General features: G+C 43.3%; 1 long non-coding RNA gene across 1 annotated transcript; it reads right to left on the bottom strand.

Annotated features, from left to right (window-relative positions):
• Window positions 1–3,959: 3,959 nt before the first annotated feature.
• On the bottom strand, window positions 3,960–15,747 carry LOC121671215. Its single transcript, XR_006018429.1, has 3 exons — window positions 15,335–15,747; window positions 11,496–11,671; window positions 3,960–6,112 (listed from the first exon to the last, which is right to left on the bottom strand). It is a non-coding gene; the product is annotated as an uncharacterized LOC121671215 (long non-coding RNA).
• Between the last annotated feature and the right edge of the window lie 369 nt (window positions 15,748–16,116).

The raw sequence follows: 16,116 nt of genomic DNA, 5'->3' as shown, positions 1-16,116 counted from the left end.
TGGCCCTGTTTGTTAACTGTTCTCATCTGATAATTTAACTGAGTGACTTGTCACAGTAACGACCTTTTGGTAGCAGCACAGGGAGGAAACCTGCTGTCTACCCACCAGGATGCTCTCATGTGTCTCGTGAGGTTGTATTCATGTTGCATCCTAAACCCACACTGCCGATCATGGGAGTGACACTCTGCAGAGACTTGTTAAGCAGCATCCCTCTTTTCAAGCGCTCTATGCTCACACTCTGGAATACCCACTGGTGATTCACTGTTTTCCAGGTTAACTTTTAAGTGCTGATTTTGACCCATATTCCTGTCCTGGCTATTTCTCTGTTCCCATGTGACCCAACTGCAGCTGTAGCAGGTACAAGTGCTGTACCTGAGCCTCAAAGGATGCTGGGCCAGTGCCTTCACACAAACTTGTCCCCCAGTTGCAGTTCAATAGTTAAACTAATTCTCTGTTACCTGTGTGTCTAAAGGTGAAAGGCTTTTATGTTAAACAAGCTTTCCCTGGAGCCTACGTTTTAGTAAGAATACTCTAAGACTGCTGTATGAAATTATATTAATAGACAACAAAATTACATCCAATTCTTGGTACTATTTCAATAGCTGTGTATGAAATTTACTGCATAAGGGATGTTGAGTTAAAAGTGGTCAGAGGAGCTACTTTTATCTTGGCTTACATATAGCATTACATTTACACCTGAACACAGGGTGAATTATCATCCAGAGGAGTTGAGAAGGAATCTCTTTTCTCTGGGAATGGCAATTATATTTGATTAGGTACATGGGAGCTTTTTCCTCTCCTGGCCAAGGAGCTGAGGGCAGTGCTTTGAAGACACCCAGCCTCATGATCAAGGTGTAAAGCATAATGACAAATGTGAAGTTCCTGCAGGGTCAGAGTCGGCTACAATAGTTCAGGGGAGAGGGCATCGGACTGGGACTTAAGAGGCTTGACTTGACTGCCCTGTTCTTCCACTGGGCTGCAGGACAAATCACTTCCTTTCTGTGCCACAGTTTCCTTATCTGTGAAATGGTGGTAATGAGCCTTTCTTCTTCATTTCTCTTTGTAATCGCTCCAAGAGCTGCAGGTAAAACATGCTATACAAGCACTTGGCATTACTGTGTTTGATTTGTGGGATTTTTCTGTGTGATATCCTAACGCAAGCAGTTGTTCCAGATTTGCACACATGAGCTCAAGGACTGTGGTGTTTGTCATCCTGCTGTTAACAGCTCTTCCCTGAAATCATTTGGATGTAAAGGTAGTACCCTGGGTTTGTTTTTGTTAGGCTATCTGCGGCCTGCAATCTTAGTGCAACAGGATTTGTTAGTGAAGCATAGCCCTCAAACAAAAGCACCCAGAGGATGTGCCTTGTCAGATGCTCTCCTTTGCACAACGAACCCCCAGGTCCTTTTGCGTCTGGTATCTGCTGGTCCCCTGTTGAGAGGCCTCCATGCCTGTGGTCATCAACAGTTTGCCAACATGATGAGGAGGAGGGGGAGGAAAGAAAAATCCCCTTGACATGTGTAGTAACCTAAGCCTCATTCCAAATGTGTTTGCTTAAGCATTGCTAAGGTTTCCCTTCTTCCCCTCCCCATCACTTCTCCCCTCAACCTGCCTTTGTTTCAAGATGGGAGGAGGCTGATGGAGAGGTGGGGGGTTTCTGTGGCAGTGCCTGCTGTGATCTGGGCACTCTTTGTTTGACAACGTGTGCAGAGTCCTGGCAACCAATCTCCTCTTGCTAATGAAATACCTTGAGATGCAGAGTCCTAATTGTGAGGTGATACCCCACCGAGTGTCAGAGCAGGCAGGGTGTGCATGATGCTCTTTAGTTTGGGTCACTGGAAGTGATAGATGCAGGAGGATAGTAGATTAGTTCCTGCTGAAACCTGAGAAGCTGCCTGTGTTGGTGAATGTCACCCAGTGCTCTGCAAATGCATTCAGACAAAATCGCTGAAATCTTGGGTTTCAGGCCTAAGTGACCACAACAGGCACTTGTAGCTCCTGCCTGTGGAACAAACATTTGCTGGACACATTTCAGCATAATAATACTTTGTGCAACAAGCAATCTCTCACCACCCTCTGCCTTTCCTCAGTGTTGCGACAACAGTGTTGTTTGTCTCAGAACACAACTATGTCAATAGCTATTAGAATTGTTTTATTAATAGGTTGCTTAACTTCCATTGACCAGCTGTCAGGGTGCAGTATTTCCTTTTTGAATGTGTTTTTATTTAACGTGCTGTTTTTCCCCTGTCTGTTCTGTGGAGCTGGACAGGAGGGCACTAACAGGAGATGCAGGACATGCAGCCTTTCCACTCCTGTAATATACAGATAGTGCTTGGTGCTATTGGCGACCTGAAATATAAAATAATTTGTCCAAGGACACATTTCCTCTCCTCCACATGTCCAGCTCATCTGCTGAACACCATTTTGGAGTAGGAGCTGTACAATGTTGACCAGTGCTGAGAGATAAAAGATCTTGCTCTGATGCAATGAGATTTTTTAGTGGTAAATAGATTCTCAGGATGTCCAACAGAAAACACTGCTTGCAGATTGAGGTCTGGAGTCAGGTCTCTTGATTCCTAGCCCAGCATGTCACCTGCAATGGGATCTTGTCCCATGGTTGGAGCTTCAGGATGCTACTACACTTTTATGCCAGAGGACTGCTTGGAGTAAGGGATGTGCTCTGTGAAAATGAAACTGTGACTGTAGAACACTCATAACAAACTGAGGACAATGGACAGTACTGTGGCTTCAAGGTTATGAATACTATGAAGGAGTGCTTCTCTTGCATTTTATTAGGCCTTTCTGCAGTATTTAACCCTCAAATCAAATTTCTCCTCCTGTTTCTAAAATTTATAGAGCCAACCATGAAATTAAGGACATGTCAACTGGAAATAAGGAAGCACTTGACTTTGACACTAAAATTAATTAAGCTGTTCTTACCTTGATCTCTGCAGCATCTGTTCCACTTGTATGCAGAAATGCTGGTGTGTGCTACGGGGCCATTTCATACTGGTGGAATTGGATGCTGTGATCAGCCATATGCTGATAAAATTATTCTTTTGTCAGCATGTCTGCCTGGAATTGCTTCAGGAGCTGGAAACATTCAAAGCAACGATGCTCATTGCTGAGTGCTTAAGATTGCTGATGTGAAAGGGACTTTTGGTGTAGTTCCACACTCCACATACACTTCATACCTCACAGGTTGGCAAGCTTGTTCCTGTGTAAGCAGCTAAAAATGGACTTTTAAAGTGCTTCAGTTTTGATACCAAACTTTGTTTACTGAATGGGTTGTAACTTATGTTTGCAAAGCTCCATTCAACTCTAGTCCAGTTAAATCTGGTTCTGTTGCCACTTTGGGGGAGACTGGGTCAGACCCTGGAGAAGCTGGGCTAGAACAAAGCTGATGTAAAAACCTTGCTGACTGTGTCAGGTGGAAGGTATCAGTAAATAGGTTTATTTGTTGGATGGTCTTTTGTGACCTGTGTGTTGTTTGTGCACCTTACATAGAGATAGATCCCAGACACCAAAATCCATCAGAATATAAAAGGTTTGTGAGGCAAACAGAGCTGCATTCACACTTTGCCTTCCTGTATGATTTGCATCCAGAGTTTGCAATGGGTCCCTATTTCACAGTGCACAAAGAATATGAGATTTATCAGATGCTGGGAGGGGAAGTGGAAAGAAGAAAAATGAACCAGCCACTGCAGTGGTTTGTAGAGTAATGACAGAGGAACTGACTCAGTCCTGAGGTCATCTGCATTCCTCCCAGTGTGGCCAGCACTGCACATGATCAAAAAAAAATTTTGTGGGCCAATTCCATCCATGGGTCAAGACACCCTGATGATGAGCAGAGCCTCATCTGATGATCTGGGTACTGTCCATATCAGTAATTAGTTCCTGAATATGTACCTGAAACAGAGCTGTTACAAGCTTTTTTTTTTTTTTTTTTTTTTTTTTAAGAAAAGTGGCCATTTAAAAATGGGTATTGTGCTGGAGAATTTTCATAGTTTCTGTTTACAGTTCTGTTTACAATTCTCTTTAAGCCTTGAAAAGGATGTAATTATTTGCTTTTACAATTAAAGCCGTAAAAGCAGCAAGTTATTGTTGGATGCTCCTTGAAAACAAGCTATTGCTTTTGATGGCTGTGATATCATTAATCAGTTAGTTATCATCACTGGTTTAGGATAAAAATGCCCAAGTAAACACTCTTTAAGGAATTCATCTGAACACTTTTGGGTGTTTTGCATGCGTGTTGTTGAGCACTTGCTGGGCGCTGGCTCAGCCTCGGCTCAAAGCCCTGAAATGTTGGTGCTTTGTAACAACTCCCATCAGATGTCACCACGAGGTATTTGTCTGTCGGCAGTGGCCAGCTAGGTGATTAGCTGACACAGCTCCTCACTCCATGGGTCAGTGGCAAAACAGACAGGCTCAAAAATTTAAGACATTTGTTCTAACTCCTCCTGCATGTCTTGCCTGCTTCATTCATTCAGCTATCAGCTCACTTGTCTTGGCCAGGCAAAATAACACATGTTGACACTTAAAACAAGCTGCTCAAAAATAGCCAGCCAGCCCGTGGTGGGAAGAAATACTCAATTTTTTTTGGACGGGAATTTTTTTTGGCCTTCCTAGGGCTTTTTGCTGTGTCTGGTAGAAAGGAATGGAGAGGTAGCTCCATCTTGCATTCTGAGGACTGTGTGCACCCATGCTTCCACCAGGGCTACCTGATAACTACATTAAGTTTCCTGACTCTGGCCTCAATTTTGTGTCCCGATTTCACAGTGGGAGGAAAATCCACATCAGTCCACAAAGCTGGTTTTAAGAGACAGATATAGCTTTTTTGTCTCCAGAAGTGCAGCTATCTGACTCCACACTGAAATGGGAAATGTGTTTTCATCAAGTTGCATTTCAAGCTTGTCCCTCCCACCTCTTTTACTCAAGCAGAACCTCTGTGAGCTATGACAAAGGGATAATTTGGTGGCTTAAAAAAAGAGTAGTGGTGATGTTGTAGCCCTGTAGATAAGAAGTATAAATGAGCATTATGATTGTGAGCTGTAACTAGCCATGAAAAACTAATGCCCAAGGACAGTAATAGAAAATACCAAAGATCTATAGTGGAGCTGGTGGGTTAAGAAAGGGACGGTCCTTTCTTGTTACAGCACAAGGAAAAAGCTGATCTGCTTTGCTTAATTAAAGTTGCATTTGGCACTTAGGAGGGGTAAAAGTTGCTTTCCATTTAACATTCAATTTCTTTGAGAATTATCTCAGTGATGCTACATCAAATTTCAGGGCCTGTTTTCTTGTATTGCCTCCCCTCCACTCAGTGCATGAGATTCTCTCTTGAAGTGGTAATGGCTGGTGATGAAAGCTAAGAGTGGGCCCAAGGTGATCCTGCTGGCCAAAAAAACTTGCCTAGATGGAGGAAGGTAAAGAGCGGTTTTCATGAAATATAAAAGAGGCAAGTGTGATTGAAAGTCAGGGGATATATTTAGATAGAACAGGATTGTGTCCTGTGTCTAGTTTCCATGGTGTCAAAGTCTTAGCTAAATCCTCGTATCATAAAAATAAAACTAGACAGAAATGCACTGTTTTAATGTGTCAGAGGGGCAGTAGGATTTGAAGATCTTGTCAACAGACAAAACAGACTAGTATTATTCTTTTGTAGGAATCAGCACACAAAAGATACTACTCAGTTGACCACAAATACAAATGTTGAGAGACACAAGTGAAAGAATGTTTTGTGCCATGTGTGTGAAGGACTTTATGTAACATACACTGGGCTTAAAGAACCCTGAGAAAGGCCCACATTCTCCTAATATTAAGGGTATAACTTCAGGCTGAGAGGGTGCAAAGTTGTTCAGATCCTTAAAGCAAAATGTTCTGCTGTATTAGTTGTGAGAAAAAGACATTCAGCATCCCACTGAGAAGCAAGGCAGAGGAAAATACGTCTACCACTCCTCCATGCAGACCCCAGTCGATTTACCACTCTTTTTTCATAAATCTTAGCAAATATCAGTGGCTGAATTTCAACATATGCTTCTTTTTTCTTCTTTTTCCCCCAGAAGATGTGAAAACCATGAAAATGCATGAATACTTTATTCCTCTTTTTTTAAACCTGGAGAGGAGAAAAGAGGAGAAAATTGATCAGAGGACACATTGCTGCTTACTTCCATGTGTATGTGAGCATGGTTTAAAGCAAAGATGGCCTTATTTTGAGGAAACTCTTGTGTGCACACTGCAGTATTTTAGCAGTCCTGTCCTCAAGTCTACTGAAGTTACACAAGCCTAGGGAAGGCAGCAACTCTGCAGTAACAAGCTGTGGCTTTGCACTCGGGCTAATTACTGCTGAAGTCCAAGAGAGCCGGATTATTTCCTGCCAGAAAGTGCTTGAGCTGCAGCAGAATGAATCCTGTGTGCAAAACCATTTGTGTGAGTTTTACTGTTTTCCATCCTGAATCCTGAAACTGAGGCAGAGCAGAAATTAAGCAACTTGCCAGAGGCTGAAGAGAGGCACAGACTACAAGGGGAGAGGGGTGGGGCTGGTGACTCCCAAGACGCATTCATCACTTGGCAGATTGTGCTGTCCTACCAGCTTGCATTGCAAGGAAAATTAACTACCTAAATGAGATGATTTTGAAAGGACTTTTTTTAGCATCTCCCTCTGCTGTTTTTTTGGTAGAGGAAAATATGGGAAGTTAGCCAAAACCGTGTTCCTGTAATGGCCAAATGCTATTCAAGCACCACTACTAATGAGAGCAGGATTTGGCCCTCTGTTTGCCCTGTGCTCTTCTCTCTGCTCTATAATATGTGATGGTGGATCAGGTGTTATTCATCACTGCTCAGAAAACAGGAGAGGCATATTCACAAGAGAAGCTCTAAAACTCATTGAATTCACTGTTAATTAGGGAGGGGAGAAAGCTCTGTGCCTAACACTCTTGCTGAATTCTTGCAAGAAAAAGTCCAGCCTCAAGTATATTTAATTTTTTACTGCCAAGTTAAACCTTTGCACAAAAAAAAAAAAAAAACCTTACAATGGAAATGCTGACAGGTCCTTAACTATAGTAGCAGTAGCAGTCTCTGCTATAATAAAGATGTTGCATGTTATCAATAATCCTCTTTTTGCCTGAATCCCTGTCTTTCTAAAGAGAAAGGGCTTACTGACTGGGCAAATCTATTTATAAATTTTGTCTTGGCACAAGAGGAGCATATCAACAATGCAGTGGAGATCTGGCGAGGCAGCTGGCCTGACTGCACGCAAGCAGCAAGCTGGGTGTAAAAGCAGGGCACTTAAATTTTCTCTCGTTCCTCTAAAAGAGGTAGTGGGAGGAATTAGGACGGGGGGGGGGGGGGGGGCTTTCCATTGAACGAGTCAGGGTCAGGGGAGCTACAAAAGATTGAGTAAACTGTCACCCTTGGCTAACTGAAGAGTTTTGAAGGGCTTTCACAAGCTGCTCACCAATGGACAGAGTCATCTGAACTGGGAGCCAGGGTGTGTGTATTTGTACCCCGTGCTGAGGCACGTGCGCCACGGCAGCCCTGGCTGATAAGGACAGCCCCTCCTGCAGTTGGATCACAATTTGCTCTGAATAAAACAATGGAGGGGTAAAGCTGGAAGGGAAAGAGATAAGATCTCAAGGACTGACTTTTTTCCATCTCTGTGTCATTTTAAAAAGGTGTTTTTCTTTGGATACGCTATGGTGGATTTTACATCTGTTCACTCCTAAGCAAAGTCTTGCAGAGAAGATGATGGACTTATTTAATCAATAGAACAAACTAACCAAAAAAAGTTGAAGCCCTGTCCTTTACCCTCTTTTCACATTTGTAATACTCTAGTAAAATTGGACTTTTTCCCTTCAAATGGTAAGAAATAGAGAAGGCGATATTCCTTAATGTTCCTGTGTACCTGCAGCCATGCAATACCAAATAATTGTCCTATTTTCCCAGGACTTAGGCCCATTCCAGTGTGATAGAGAATAAAGCCACTTAGATATTTACTAAGTGACCGTGTTGCTGTGAGAATCAAAGCTTTGTGCGTTTATTTTTTCTCCCTTCTGCTGTTATGAATGGTTTTGAAAATCCCACTCTGAATGTATATGGCTGTCCTCTATTACATGGATGTCAAATTTCCCTCTTCTTATACCCAAAGGCTAAAGTTTACTCAAAGCAAAGAACAGCAAGGATCACATTGCTCTCGTCAAAATAGCTTACAACATGCAACCAATAAGTAGGTCACTTATCTGAATGGGATACTGTATAAGTAGCATGTTTGCCACAAGAGACTTATGAGCGAGTCCCCTATGGTGCACATATAATAGTCTGTCAGTCTGATTCACTTCCCACAGATGTTTCAACTAGACCTTGGTTTAAATGGGGCTGGATCAAGGGGTGTGCATCACGTATGAACTGTGGATGGGCCTTTTTCCACAAGGGCTTACTGAAGTCGCTAGGGATGTCACAAAAGGCCAAAATTGATTGTATAACTTTTTTCAATCTTCACAAACTACTTGAATGATCCAGACATATTCCTGCAGAAAATGCAGGGGAGGAGAATAATGCACATGGCAGCGTTAGCTTGGGGCATCGATGAACTGTTCAAATCTTGCAGATGACCTGACTCTGACCCTTTTAGCAACTAAAGAATTTCTTTTAGGTTTGTCTTCATTCTCTGCTGGCTTTGGAAGAATTGCTCAAAGTTGGGAGGAAAATGACAGAGACAAAATTCCCAACCAAAGCAAAGGAATTCTGAAAGTCTTTCTGGAGAAGCTGTAATTTAGGGAATTGTCTGCTGACTGCTTTTGCTAATGGAGCACATTACATCCAACGGCAATAGTTTGGGAAAGGAGTTGTGATTCCAGGCTTGGAGGTGCTGAAATTCTCTTCTAGTGCTGTGTGTTTCGGCAGCACTAGAGGAAAATCTCCTTCCCTCTGCAGTGAAATTCCATGTAGGGAAGAGCATGACCCAATGTGTTTAAGTTTAAATTTTGACATGGCTTACGTGGAAGATAACCTTTGACTGCAAGGGCCCAGCAAAGCACTCACTTCAGGAATCATCCAGCTGAAATCTCAATGACGAGTTTGCTTCCCTCTGAGTTTTGAAGACTGTGACTATAATTAGGAGGTGCCTCTGATGGATTCCACCAACACCTCTTCCCCAAAAGGACAGAAGTCAGACTTGTGTGGCTAGTGGGAGATCAAGTGTGAAAGCCAAGACTCCAACTGTATTGCAGTGGACAACCACAAAGAAGGGGTCAGCATCAACACTAACTTAAAACTATTTAAAATGCTGATAACGAGACACAGAGAAAGAATTGGCACTGAGAAAAGATTGTTCTTCAAAGACAAGTTAGTTCTTCTGCAGTTCTCATTACAGAAATTGCCTTGCTTTGGGGAACTGTTCTTCAGTGGTAGAGTACAACATTTTTAAGTGATTTTAAAAAACACAACACTAGAAAAAAAACAGCTCTCTTTGCCCTTTGCATAACTGCTTACGTTCAAAGTCTGGTGGGTCAGTCTAGGGTAGAAGAGTTGAGCATTGAACAGAACTGAACTAGAGCAGACTGCTGGACTGGACACTACAACCACCTGTTGTTTTGTAAGGGAGAGGAGATGCCTCTGGATGTATTGCCCTGGGTATAGTATCTGGAGTTACCTGATTTCAAGGAACATAGAAAGGAAGAAAAAAGTTGTGCCTTACTAGATGCTCCATAAACACCTTCCTGATTCCACTCTCGCTCCTCACCTTGATGTTGTTCTCCTTACAGGCAGCACAGGTTTTACACAGGTCTACCTTTTGCCCTCAGTATTTGCATAAAATTTCAGTGCTGAAAAATATGCTTAAACCAACTGTTCTGGTTAAGGTGTAAAATTAATTGTGATCATCACTCATGCCTGGACCAAGATACTTTACTTTAAATCTGTGTACAGGAACCCTGGGTGCTGCCATCACAAATTATGTGTATGTGGTGTGTCACAGAGAAGGAACGTGTGACCAGGACTTTCATTAGATGGCAGATTTCCACACTAAAATGAACATTAGCAATTTCAGCCTCAGAAACACTTCTTCCTAAAACAGTTAAAAGGCACTGAGAGCAATAAAGTATTAATCATTAGTAAGAAGGTAAAATCATTTCTCAAGGGGCATTTTGTGGTGCTACAGCTTTGCCTTATGCACAGTTTCCTATCTCACACTTCCTTCCTCATTAGGTTGGCATTGGGATAAAAGAGCAGAATGGGTCAGGAGGTCCTGTTCCAAGTAATTAGAGAGTTGCTTCTTTTATCTAAGTGTACCTTGTTAAAGTGTATCAGTGTCAGCCAGGTTAATTGGAACTGTAATACATAATTGATGCTAATTTATGGTTGTTTTTGTTCCAGGATGCTGATGCAGACCCCAAAGTAAGGATACAGTTTTCTTGTTATTAATTATATACTGAAAACCAATATCACGTTGGAAGGAGACCTACAACTTACTATGTTCTATAGATTTTCTGCCACAAAACCCCTTGGTTCACTTTTTGCATTTTTTTTTTTCAAAAAGCTCCTACTTAGCCTCAACAAAAAAAAAGTAAATGTTTATTTGTTTTCATCCATAAACTTACTCAATGGAAATGTTCCTCAACTGTGCTCCTGTAAGGAGGGCAGGACTCCAACTCTGTGGCTGAACTATTGTTCCCAAAAAATGCTTTTCCTCCTCAAAGTGACAAAATATCCATGAAGAAAGAAGTAAATGCTATTGCTGCATTTTAATTAATTTTAAAAGTGAAGTCAGGGCTGTGCATTGGTGGAAGCTATGAGAAGGAAACACCTAAAAAAGGTGAATGAGAGCCAAGTGCCCTGAACCTTTGAAGCACATGGATTTCCCCATCTGAGGTTTGGACTGCCCATGGGATGGAGGAAGCAGCTTTTCCTGAACAGCATTATTTAGTGTGGTTGGAGGACTGAGATTTTCATGGTGGTGTTTCATCTGAGGCACCTGGGAGTCTTTTTCCCTCGCTGCAGTGACCAGGAACTACAACAGAGGGGGGTGTGGGTCAGTCTGCAGATCCTATGTAAGATACGGAGCTGCTTAAGAGAATCGCAGGAGGTGTAGGATGGCCAGACCATGCATTTTTTTCATAGTTTGCACATCTCAGATTCAATGGCTATGGGCTCTCAGTACTTGTACAGGCAAAACATGAGGAATACTCTTCCCTCTTGCCAGTTTATCTGAGATGTTAATCAGATTTTCTCTAAAGAGGGTTCTTGTAGCATCTAAGTACAGCAGGGATTGCCCAGATAATATGCTGTTATCAGATGTCCCTGCTTAGACATATCCAAAAATAATGCTGTTTCTGGGGTTAATGATGGTCCTGCAAGTACACTGGAAGTTCTCCTGCTCCTGTATGTTGCCAGATATTTGAACTGGTTTGATCTGATGTGTGTACAACTGGTTCCTCCTTTAATTTGTTCCTCAGTTGATTTTGTTCTCTGGAAACCAGATGTGGCATAACATGATAACATACCTGTCGTGGGTTATACTGGAACATGACACAACATGTGTCAAGTTTCTTTTGAACTTTTCTGAGATCAGGTATCAGTCAAAAGAAGGTCATTTTAATTATCAATGATTAATTAATTAGATGATTGTTGGACAGATGAATCCAAAGATTATATAGCACTCTTAATCAGTGTCTGTAACCTAGAAGAAAAATGAAGATTGTTAAGATGAAAGAATGGAAAGATTGTTGCTCAAAATGTGAGTTATTTGTGTTACATTTGTGTAGCACTTTAAAAGTGATGAGGTGAAGTAGCATCTCTCAGTACAACCTCACGAACAGTGGCAAATAATTAGGAATCACACTGCATTTCAGAAACTACCTCTTGATTTAAATATATTCCTACCCCATTTTGGTTTTTAGATGTCCAAACTGAACTATTTTTATTCATGCTGCTATTTAGGGATTTGAGTGCTGTGCAGAGCCAGCCTGCGCCAGCAGTCCTTGCCCAGTTATTCCATGTGGATCCTCCTGCTGATGCTGCTGGCTGGGATGGCTGGGGACCTGCAGGGTAAAGTGATCCTGATCAAATCGCAGGCAGCACTGATCACAGAAGGCAAGGTGCAGACATTGGAATGGGGATGGTTTAGCAGCAGAAAAATCCTTTTGGCCAGATTGTTTTTAACAATGCCTTGTGTGTTCCACAGCTCCGTAAATGCTGGGGCGCTGAGGCTACTGGTGCTCCTTGCTGGCTCTGAGCTGGACAGTGACCAGTTCAGCCCAGTCATGTGCACAACTCAAGCACTCCTGTGCCCAGTACTGTACACAATCCAAAGTGTGGCCAAACTTCAGTACAAGAGCATTGCCTTCGAAAGGACAGCCTTTTGGAGACCAGTTTACCCAGGGAGGAGCTCAGGGGATGTTAGTGCTTTGCTTCCTACAGTATTTCAGTGATGTAGCATTTGCCTTTGCTGCATGTGAAATGTCCACATTAGACAAAGGTCCACCACTGCCCCAGTCATGGTTCAATTCACAATGTGAGGGAGAAGAGGAAGGTCTGGAGGCCAGTCCATGTTTTCCATCAGCAGCAGAAAAATACAGAGGCACCACTGAGCTCCAGCTGCTGCAAAGTGATGAGGAGTTAGGAACTTTCAGTAACAAAACTGCATTTGTGAGTGCCCAGTCAACAGAAATTGTGGCAAAGAGGGCAGAGGGTTTGGCAATTTGATCAGGTTCCGTGTTGCCTGGATGGCTCCATGGGCCAGTGTTTAATATGCCAATTTCCATGTGTCTATAACCACTCAAATTTCCTTGCACTCAATGCTCTTCGAGTACCAGGCTGTACAAGGTAAATATCTTCACAAAGTTTTGGGATCTCGAGTGGTTCTAGTAACTCACATGATGTTGCACCGTAACTTGCTGTGTAGTACTTCAAACATGGCACAGACTGGGTGGTCTTGGCAAATTAGAAGTGCAGCTCAGTATTCAGGGGTTTTTATTTAAGGAGTAATTTGAGTATCTAGCAGCACACTTTCCAAAGATGGTGAGACTGAGACAAACACCATTAAAAACTGAAGCAATCTTGAGGCTATAAGGATTGCATGAAAATCTCCCTTGGCTTTTTATCTCCTTATTCTCTCCTGTCCGAGAATTTCACAAGAGAGGACTGAGTGGAATCGATTAACCTCACAGAAACTCCAGCAAGTCTTAATATTCTCAAAGGAAGGTCACCAGGTTTCAGTTTGTGCCAGCACTCACTGTCCCGAGGTATTGAAGGCTGGGGAGCTGGAAGTGAACCCTGGTCTCCAGCAAAAGAACTGCAGGAATGTGCCAAGTGATTTGAATAGAAATTGATGTTGCAGTAATTTTTTTTCCTTTTTTTCATTTCTTTTTATTTCTTTTTTTTTTTTTTTTTTGGAAGTTGCTCCTGTTTTCAGGACTGTGCTCACCTCAGAAAGGAGGCTGGGGAATAAGGGAATAATGCTTCACATGGCTGATTGTCATTTTGTGGCACAAAATAAACAGAATGGGGAAGGCAGCAAGTGCATTAGGGCAGGGGAAATAAAGAAGCATTTCTAACCTCTCGCAGCAATAGGCAGCAGGGCACATAATGAGCTCTCCTGCACTTGTGTGAACTAAGGGAGGTTGTTCTTTCCCACCTCCCTCCTGATGGCACATCTACTCGTGCCCTGTGGAGAGCAGTCAGCCAGGGTTAGCAGCAGATAACCCTGTCTTATTAAGTGCAGGGTCTGATTTTAGGGGTTTCTTATTGGATTTGATTGGAGGATTTTATTCTCCCTAATGGGTGGCTAAGTAATGTTCAGGCCATCACCTTGGAATTGGCTGGAGTTTTTCCAAAGTTGGGATGGAAACTGTCCGTTATCTTCATTGTAGCTGCAGCTGCTCAGGTGAGGAGCCAGAGCTGAAGTAAATAGCCCTTAAGAAAAACAAACCTCCCTTTTTCCTATAAATGCTGGTAGTAATTATAAACAAATGGATCATGAATTGTCTGGGATACCCATAGCTTTGCATCTGTACAGGCACAGGCTTGGCATGGCAGACAGGCAAGTTGTGGGAATTTCCTTCCTCTCAGACATTTCTCAGCTCTTTCTGAGACTGCCTGCTCACCCCTGCTGCTTTCTGCACCATATGTACTGCTTTGCATTAAATGAATAATGATAATGAATATATTACTGACTTGGGAGTCTCTTCAAGACAAGTAACATGCAAAAATATCTCAAGGTCACCTGTTTCTAAGCAGTCCCCCAAAGTCCATGGGTTTGTATTTTTATTTTTTTGTGGGAAGAGACTGTAGAAAACAAGGTATTTCACTTCTTAATAAACAGTTAACTCCAGCAGTGACTGAACAAAACTGGCTAATCAGGGTTCCCTCAGGAGGGCCAGCAAAACTGGGAAGGGTACCACTGCTCATACCAGAAGAGTAGCTTTTATAGCTTCATCACCTGCTAGAAACACTTAAAGTGAGAAATACTCTCCTGCCTGGTCCCCAGCCCCGGGAGCAGCCCTTCCCAGCCATCACTGCCTTTGGAGGTCCTTACAGGTTTTGATTTTTTTGCCTCAGGGACACTTAAATTGGGAGGCTGTGCTTGCCACGAAGCAGATGCTGTTCCCTGGGGGGGTTTGCTGCTTGGTGTTTAAATCACGCTGCCATTGCAGAACAGTTAGGTCTTTGTTTGGGTTTTTTGTTTGTTGTTTGTTTTTTGGTTTTGGGTTGGTTTGTTGGGGTTTTTTGGGGGGGGGGGGGGGGGGGTGGTGCTGTTTTCCTGGTTACAAGAGTCATGGGGTGTTTCTGCTGAACTGCCCTGCTTACCTGTCGCAATGTTTTGGCACCGATGGGCACTGATTGCACTGACGATGCTACAGGAATGCGAAGCTGCCGTGTGCTTTCCTGTGACAGGGTGATGTGCCCCTCGGCAAACACCGCCTTTGCGACCGAAATATTCCGGTGTTACACAGCACCCCTTCAAAGCCGGTCACATTAAATCAGTGGAGATACTTTATTTCAAACGTGTTTTTCTGTCCCAAGCTCTATGTGGGGCGTAGCTACATTTTTAAACTCTTAGCCTTCAAAAACTGATCACCAGAACTGGAGGTTTATTGAGCCTCTCTTGACAAGCTTAGGCTGTAAGTGGTTTTTACACCAATTACAGAGTTCGGCTCGAAAATACAATACATCTTGAAGACATTCCCGGGAAATACCCAGTGAAATGGTGCATATCTCAAATTTTCTCAACGTGTTCCCCGTTCCCCAAAGAGTTTGTAGCCGCTGTGTCGCAAACCTAAAGTGAAGGAGCAGATTTACGTTTCGCAAATGACCCTGTAAATGCCCCATTAATTCCACGTACCTGGTTAGTGGAGGAGGGAAGAGAACGGGTTTGGTGACATTTGAAGCGGGAGGCAGAGCCGAGCTCTGAGCCTGGAGCTCCCTTTAGCGACCGCGGCGGGCAGTGCACGGCTGCGGCTCCCGCATCCCGCCCAGCTCCCACCCCGGGGAACTGCTCACAGAAATCCCGGTTCTCAGCAGTGTTGACACGAATCTTAAAAGGAATCTCACTTTGAGCCGGGGATAGATGCCAGCGCTCCCAATTCCCACCTGGTAACAGGAGAGCAGCCGGTCCTTCGTTTAAAACGCTCCGGCGAGCAAAAGGCTGGACTCCTTCACAGGATGCGAGTCTGGGCTTGAACCCCCCAGCAGAGCTGGTTCTCCTGCTTGATTTAGAAAGCAAGTGCCTCTAATGCCGCGCTCTTAGAGCTGGGACTGGTGGGACTTGAAATGACGTTTTCCTTCTTTGGTCAAGTGGGTTACAAAAACAAGTGTGCTGTTGTTAACTGTGGGCTCCAGCCAAGGGCGATGGAAGACCTCAGGACCCAAGAATTTATCTGTGGAGAGTAAAAGAGGCCAGATGGCCTCTTTTGTCCATCAAAAGCAAAAGACAGGGAGGAATAATCTCCTCTCTCCACTGAGTGTGAATTTCCCTACAAGGACACCCCATAGGACTCTCATCTCAAGTGCTGAGTGTGTGACTTGCCGGTTTCACCTCCTCTCTTCCACCCTGCTGAGGTGGCTGCACCTTGGGCATTTGGAGCACTGTATCCTGTGGTCTCTTTCCCCCTTTTTGATCCCATG

Source organism: Corvus kubaryi, unplaced genomic scaffold (genome assembly GCF_017639235.1).
Source record: "Corvus kubaryi isolate FWS band 111438036 unplaced genomic scaffold, C.kubaryi_AGA036_p1.0 37397, whole genome shotgun sequence".
Taxonomy (NCBI): domain Eukaryota; kingdom Metazoa; phylum Chordata; class Aves; order Passeriformes; family Corvidae; genus Corvus; species Corvus kubaryi.
The sequence above is the reverse complement of the archived record's forward strand: the minus strand, read 5'-3'. Positions and strand labels throughout refer to the sequence as shown.